The sequence below is a fragment of the Abramis brama genome, assembly GCF_963993115.1.
Source record: "Abramis brama genome assembly, chromosome: 23".
Taxonomy (NCBI): domain Eukaryota; kingdom Metazoa; phylum Chordata; class Actinopteri; order Cypriniformes; family Leuciscidae; genus Abramis; species Abramis brama.
Window position 1 is genome coordinate 13190501 of NC_139985.1, and position 7858 is coordinate 13198358.

Sequence of the window (7858 nt, forward strand, 5' to 3'; positions counted from 1 at the left end):
TTTCTGGAACTGGCACCTTAATGAATGATAATGACAAATTGTCCAAACATTTTGAAAGCTGAAGGCTGAAAAATAAAATCTCAAAACAGATTGCCATATTCACTCAGAGTCCCACTTTTTTTCTTTCTTTTGTTAATGAATTTTCCAAAATGATCACTTGCTCCGACAGTACAATCTTCTCGCTCAGCCAGTTTGATGCTGTGATTAGTATTAATTGGACTGAGTCAAAAATGCAGAGATGACCCTGGCTAAGCTGCCTGTGAGAGCAATTAATGAGAAGAGATGCCTTAGTATTCACAACTGAGCTCGCTTGAGAAGGCAGGAAGAGAGTTTACAGGACAAAGCTGACTATTTTTGTTTTTCAAGAGGCAGCCTTTTTTAATGAACTGTTCTATTGCTATAGGCCTGCAAGGATATATTTAAGAATTTAGGGGGAAAAATGCATAATGTAGTTACTGAAGCAAGTTCTTCTGACGTCCTCATTAAGACACTATTTTTTATATATAAAAAAAGTTTTATCTCACGACTGCATGTTTTTTCCTCCTTACTTTTCTCTATTTTTCTGAAGCACATTGTTAAAGTATGTCCACACAAACAAAGTCAAAGAGATTTCATTAAAAAAAAATGATCTTGTTTGTACAGGGAAATGCATTTTTTTTGTATGTCCAAATGAGTTCAGATGTAATGCTCTAAAATGGCACTGTGAATCAGACAATAAGCTTTGTGAGTTGAAAACTGAAGTCATAAAGGATTTGATTCAACCAACGGCGAGAGTAAACAATTTTCCACAAAGCAACTCAAAATCTTTGTAGCTTGCTCCAGTACAGGATAAGATTAAAAACTGATTGTCAAATCAGAGTTATGTCATTACTGTTTTATGTACTGTTTTATTTTAAAATGGCATACATGCCTTTTAAGTCAGTGTGATGGGTGTTAAAATTACACACTGAAAAATAGCTTTTCAATTTGCCTAAAAACAACAATTTACAGTCCTATAATAGCTGCTAATTACTTGCCTTCAATATATTGACAGTTTTTTGTTCACAAGACATAAAATGTATATTAAAACGGTTTATTATTAATCAAATATGAAAACTTTGTATGCATTTGGCCGTTCATTTACACGACAACAGTGTAATGGGGGCAATCTTTTGAAATTGGGTTTCAATGTGCAAGTTTTTGAAAACAACACCATTATCGTCTCTGTGTAAACTACAAAAACGGTGACGTCATGTGCATGTGTATTTCATGCTCAGTCTGTAGGAGCGTAATGTTTATTGAAAAAGTGATATTGCCAATTACTGGCCTGACAGCAGAATACAGCATTTTTAATCATTTTTGTGGTTCCGTGTGAATGGGGATTGTTTTGCGAAAAACGCAAGGAAAAACGTTTCCGTTTTATCAAAAATAAAATGCATATAATTAAAAGCAATCAAATATATACTTCATATATAAAAAAGACCAATATTTAATGATTTTCTTTGCAGATTTCAGTGCAAGCAATCCAAAAAATTGGTTCAATGAGCTTTTTGCTCTTTACCAGTATGTCTACAATGTACGAAAACGTTGTTCTGTCGAGCTACAAAATGAAATGTTAATGGCCGATCGCTTGATAAATCTGTTCGAGTTGTTTCACTGTCACTGTTTGCGTTCATCATCGTGCTGCAAGATGGCAGACTGATGTGTTTGCTTATTCACAGATATGCCCTTGAGGCTTGTGAGCAGTGCTCTGTCTTCACCTCCTCTTTCAGACGGATCCGTACCACTCTCAGCACAAAACATATTCATTTCTGACAGCAATGCATACTATATGCCTATGCAGATATGATGCACAAAATACTCAGCCTTATTTGTCTTTTTGTAGGGTGCCTGTAAGGCGACTGAAGCCTTGGAGCCATATGAGCTACACAGAGGAGACATCACATCCTGGTCCTGTCTTTCACTTTGATTCAATTGGATTTCTCAGCTCCTTTAGCTGATTTTTTTGTATATGTGCTTACAAAAATTCAGCGCACAGACAGAACAGTGCGTCTGGATGCGTGTGTGGTGATGGGCTGTGTTGTGACAGTGGAATTTTTTTTCTTTCTCTGTCAGACAGATGTCTGTGATCTTTCCTGCCCTGAGTTCATCTGCCCTCTTCGGCGAGTACAAGAGGTGAAGTCCAGCAGCCCTTTTGACCCTATTACGCATATGCTCGCTCACATTTGTGCACATCTGCACATACACACACGAGGCTCATTTGCAGCACTGCTGTTTGTCATGGCCAGGAGTCCTTGCCCGGGGATGACCGAGCCGAGCAATAGAGAGAGAGGTGTGTGCTTAAAGTTGACTGTCCGGTGTGCTGTACATAATTAAGCCATGTGAGATTATACACATCAAAGTAAAGCCACTGGGAATCCACTTGGATGTGGACAGACTTTGTGTACATGTCTTTGGATTGGGAATCATACAGAAAAACTATTCTGGTTTCTTAATTATTCCATTTATGATTCATTTAGTACTTTTCCCAAAAGTCCTCTCCCAAAAACTGGTCCAAACTAAGCAGTACTATAAATATATATTACAGTACAGTTTAAAAGTTTGGGGTCTGTAAGATTATTATTATTATTTTATTTTTTTAAAGAACTCTCTTATGCTCAATAGTCTGCATTGATTTGTATTTGATAATGTCATTTATTCATGTGATGGCAAAGCTAATATTCAGAAGCCATTACTCCAGTCTTCAGTGCCACAAGTCACAAGAAACATTTCTTATTATTATCAGCGTTAAAGACAATCTATACAGAAACCATGATATATATTTTTTACGGATTCTTTGATGAATAGAAAGTTCAAAAGAACAGCATTTATCTGAATTAGAAATATTATGTAACATTATGTCTTTACTGTCACTTTTGATTAATTTAATGTGTGCTGAACAAAAGTATAAAGTTCTTTAAAAAAGTCTTACTGACATATATAATTTTAAATTTCATTATTTAGATTTTATTATATTAGATATTTTTGTATAATTTAACAGCACCAGTGAAAGACTGCAAACTCAAACCAAAATAAAAAATATATATATCATTCACATCTGTGAATGTTTTTTAAGATCCATTAACAGAACTGATGTCATAAATCATTCAGTTACAGTATGAAACCAGTCCTGAAAAACAAACAGTTCTCTATTCCCAACGTGTCATCATATTATATTCCGCTGAACCACGGATAAACTTTATATTTCTTTTTAGGAGTTTTTCCCCTAAGTCTCTCCAAATCAAATCCATTGGCTTTTATTGCTATACATTTTTATTAAAACCAGTTTATTAGGGATTATCTCAAATTGTTCACAGGCCGATCCATGATAATAAAAGGGGATTACAGCAGCTAGATGGCAGGGACGTTCATGGAATGATGATAAGTTAAACAAGGCATCACACACACAAATCTTAATTTGGTTTGAGGCTCTTGCATGTCATTGTCAACCATATGGAACGAGAGCGCCGTTTGCATGTGGTAAATAGCACAAGACTGTTTCCTTTGTGGCAGATCAATAAACATAATCGACCCTGCCGTTATAGTCAAATGGGCATGTCTTTGCAACAGCAAATATATCTGCTAAGCAGCACCTAGGCTGTCTCAACTTCTTAATCATGGAAACATCTGCCCTCACTGAAGACTCATCTGTACGGGATGAAGGGATGTGCTGCACTCACCCTTTCATTCTCTCCCTTTCTTCCATCCTCGCCTCTGTATCTCTTTTTCGCACTCGGAGGCATCTGTTCTGTCACACCCTCCGCCTCATTAGCCATGCTAACATGAGTAGGATTTAACAGATGTTTATAACAAACCAGCTCACACTCACCTGCAGGATGAAGACATTAAAAGCTAAAAACTCCTCCTAACAGACCACACACGCATCAAAGCCAGCACGAAACGGTGGCATAGAGGGCAGAGTAGCTGGTGTGTTTTATTTGTATTTGCAAGCAAGGTAACCCTTAATAATTGTTTGCAGCTGTACAGTCAGCCCCTAGTGTTTTTATTTTTAGAAAGCAGAGCCGTGGCAGCGTTTCGCCCTTCGGTGGGGGTTCTTGTCTTATGCTCAATGTGAAGTGGTTGTTGACAGTGCACCGTAGGCCTGGACACGCGCCGCTGTCACCTTTTAACGAGCCCATCCCAATGTTTTTCAAAGGCAGAGCAGACACTAGTGGTCAATCGTGTTATTCTGTAGGGGAACCGGTAGGGAACGTGTAAAGTAGGAGTGTTTGTGATTACAGTTTATTCTCCACAATCTTAAAAATAAAGGTTATTTATTGACATCGATGGTTACATGAAGAACTTTTAACATTCATGGAACCTTTCCATTCCACAAAAGGTTATTTATAGTGGAAAAGGGTTCTTATGATTTTTAGAATGTTCTTCTTCACACTAAGGGGGAAGAAATGGCTATTTTAAGAACTGTTGACTGAAAGGTTCTTTGGGGAACTGAAAATGGTTCTTCTATGGCATTGATGCTAAAACGCCCATTTTGGAACCTTTATTTTTAAGAGTGCAAGACTAACTGTTAACATATTTTTTTGACATCTGAGATTATGGGATATATATATATATATATATATATATATATATATATATGTATACAGTATATATTTTCTTTTTGAATAAATAAATCATAGCTCATGTTAGTCATTAGTTAGGTAGTTTAATGGGCAACTCTTTCTTTTTTCAAAAGTTCAAAAAACTTTTTTCTGCTGTTCTTAGACATCATCTTTTGCGCCCTTCTTTGGATACTTTTCTCATTGCGATGGAGACATTCAAAATAACTCTAAGCTGAACTCAAATAAATTGCCTCTCATTTAGATTGCCTTTGGATCTAGATTAGATGTGAAGCACGATAAAGGTTGATTTAGAGAACAATAGTGAGCATTATGGAATCAAGACATCTGAGGATTCAAAGTGGATTTGGGTTGAACAAATGAGTTTTCGGCACAGACAAAATAATTGAATCCTAAAAGAGAACATTTATGGTTTACTATCTACTCCAGCACATTATATAGCTACATACAGCCCACTGGGACCGTAAAACCGGTTAAAGTCTTGCTAAATCATTAATTGGGAGTAATTTAAGGGTCATGGTATAATTTTCATTGAATTGAATGAAATAAGCCATGCCACTAAATTTATTGTTGTAGATAACAATATTCCATTGGCTTGGCTAAAGTTTGCCTTGTAAAAAACTCCTATCTTGAGTAGGAGGAACTAATATAAGCCACTAAATGACGAGGAACTGTAAAGATAATAATGTTTACAGTGATGCACTGTCAGGACTGTAGAGCAAGATTTGCATTCAGTAATCATGCCCATACACAACACTGTGGGCTAATCAACATTGTGATAAACAAACTATGCAATTATCTTTCCAGTCTAGTTGTCAGGACAAGTCATGTGTTTAATTTCTTGGTATGACTTATTAAGAATTTATTCATTGATGTCTGGGTGCATTTTTATGAGCTGTCAGAATATTCTTCATAACAAATTGGACTGTGTGATTCACTGTCATCAACACATCATCATCACCATGTCCAAAACTCATTTCATGGCTGATTTTCTTTTTTTATGTTTTGGGGAAGAAACTATTAGGCCCATAATATTTTCTTTTTTCTTCTTTTTTAAAGTAAACATTTACTCTCTTTACTTTATTAATGCACATTCCTGGTCTTCTTTGGCATAGCCTAATTGATTTTATTTCCATTTTTAAAATGTTATAAAGCATAGAACAAAATGTTATAACTTGATCCGCCTTTAAAACGACTAAAAGACCCTCAGTTTTTATTTTTCAACCCCTCCTTTACTAAAATTGGCTACATTCCGATGTGTAACATCCCTTTTCACAATCCAATACATTTTTTGATGGATTAAATAAAGTTTTTGTTTTCTCTAAAATACTTTTGTGGACTAAAATAGGTTGAGAACTGATGTTCACATTGACCACCTAAGCTTTTAAAATGCGGTTCCTCAAGTGGCTATTTGGTTTAGTTGAACTCTATATAGCCTATGTATGCACAAACAAGAAACAACCACACAGACGTCCAATACGAAATACATTTGAGCATCATCTAATCTATTTATCACACCCAATCTGTCCTCATTGCACACTCGTTCTCTCTCTCTCCGAGCCGCATAATGCACCGGACACCTGCCAACACTCTCACGTGTGTTGGTCCAGTCTTCCAGGATGACACCCACACGCGCACACTTCCTCCCCACACATGAAGAGGCTGAGGAGGATGATTAGCACCGTGAGCTGACACCCCTCAGAGGAGAGTGTGGAGGAGGACAACAACAATAGGCTCGCTGTGGAGAAGCAGAGCGCGCAAGCTAGCTTTTGCAAATTCAACTGCGACAGCGGCAGCGACGCGGACACGGATAGCAACAGCAGGGAGGAGGAAGAGGAGGATAGAGGAAGAGAGGGAGGGAGAGTTTCTGGACGCTAATCACTTAAATGAAATGACAGATGCGTCCCCATACATGATCCACACAAACGCGTGCGCACACTGCGTTTTCCTTATTTTCGCAAAGCTGTGGAATTTCAATGCGGCATGAAGCGTTTTCCCCCCTCTCTTTCTCTCTCTCTCCCTCTCTCCCTCTCCCTCAGCCAAGCTAATGTGTGAGTCAGTGCTACTCTATCCCGATGTGCTCTGCATGCTGACCATAACTGCCATGCAGCGTGAGCGTGGAAAAGTCTCGACTTGTCAGTGCATCGAACAACTTGAGCTCCGTTTCAAACTACCGACACTTTACCGCACGAGATTTTGAGACACACAAACTCACTCAAATAATCCTTAAATGTTAAAGAATTACGTGCTTATGATGATTTCTGACAGGTTGCTCGAGACATTTTATTTGTCCTTCTTGTGTCAACACCACTAGAAAAGCAACTGCAGTGCGCGTTCTAATGCAACGCGTAAATGTTTCGACCTAAAGAGAAAATGTAAGGTAACTTCCCTACCGTGAAGTGATGGGTCATTTCAGCGTACATCTCGGTCTGTTCTTCTTCTTTGCTTTTTTCTTCTTTGCGTTTTTTCTTCTCGTTTTCCTTCTTGACGTTAGTCAATCAACCTGTATCCTCTCTCACGACTTTGTATTAGCGCATCGCCTAGGGTTTCATACAGACGCACCTGCCTTAAACTCAGCTCTATTTCTGACACTGTGTAGGCGATCTATAGAGAACGGATCTGTGTTCTCTCTCTCTCTCTCTCTCTCTCTCTCTCTCTCTCTCTCTCTCTCACTCTGCCCTTACCGGGTAGCCCCACCTCCTCCTTTTAAAAGTCTCCCTTTCTTGCCCCCAACCCCTTTGCTGTCTGCTCTATTTTTCCGCCTCTCCTTCATTTCTTTCTCACAGTCAGAACAGTATATATGAAACCTGTTGTTGCCTCACTTGCCCCTTTGCCATGTAACTGGGCTGCTATAGTCACATGCATCTTCTAAAGTGCAGCTACTTTTAAATGGTCCCCTGCCTTCCAGCAGCTCTTGCATATGAAAGACTGACTTTGATTTTGTTTGGTATGCTTTCATAGACATATCCATTCAGGTTCACTTTTCCTGTGGACGAGGGATGACATATCTAATGGATTGAGCACCACTCTGTTAGAACGTTTTATAAGTCACTAACCCTGGAGCAAAATTTGAGCTTTTATATTATCCCATTTGTGTGTTTTTGCAAGATCTGCCCATGGCCCTTTAATGCTTAGGTTTAGGAGTCCAGCAATACAAATCACACAAATTGTATGGAATAGCCAATTTGTAAATAGTTGTTTTCTTGTGAGATCAGGTTGGTTCTGTTACCCTGGTTGACAAAAGTTAACTTGTGAAATAT

At 38.1% G+C, this 7858-nt stretch overlaps 1 protein-coding gene across 1 annotated transcript in view; it reads right to left on the reverse strand.

Annotated features, from left to right (window-relative positions):
* The window catches only part of lrrn2 (leucine rich repeat neuronal 2), a 48121-nt gene extending 40883 nt beyond the window's left edge, over window positions 1-7238 (reverse strand). Inside the window, exon 1 of the mRNA XM_084100304.1 lies at window positions 6992-7238. The gene's annotated coding sequence lies outside the window, so the exon portion shown is untranslated. The remainder of the gene's footprint in view (window positions 1-6991) is intronic.
* Window positions 7239-7858: the final 620 nt, after the last annotated feature.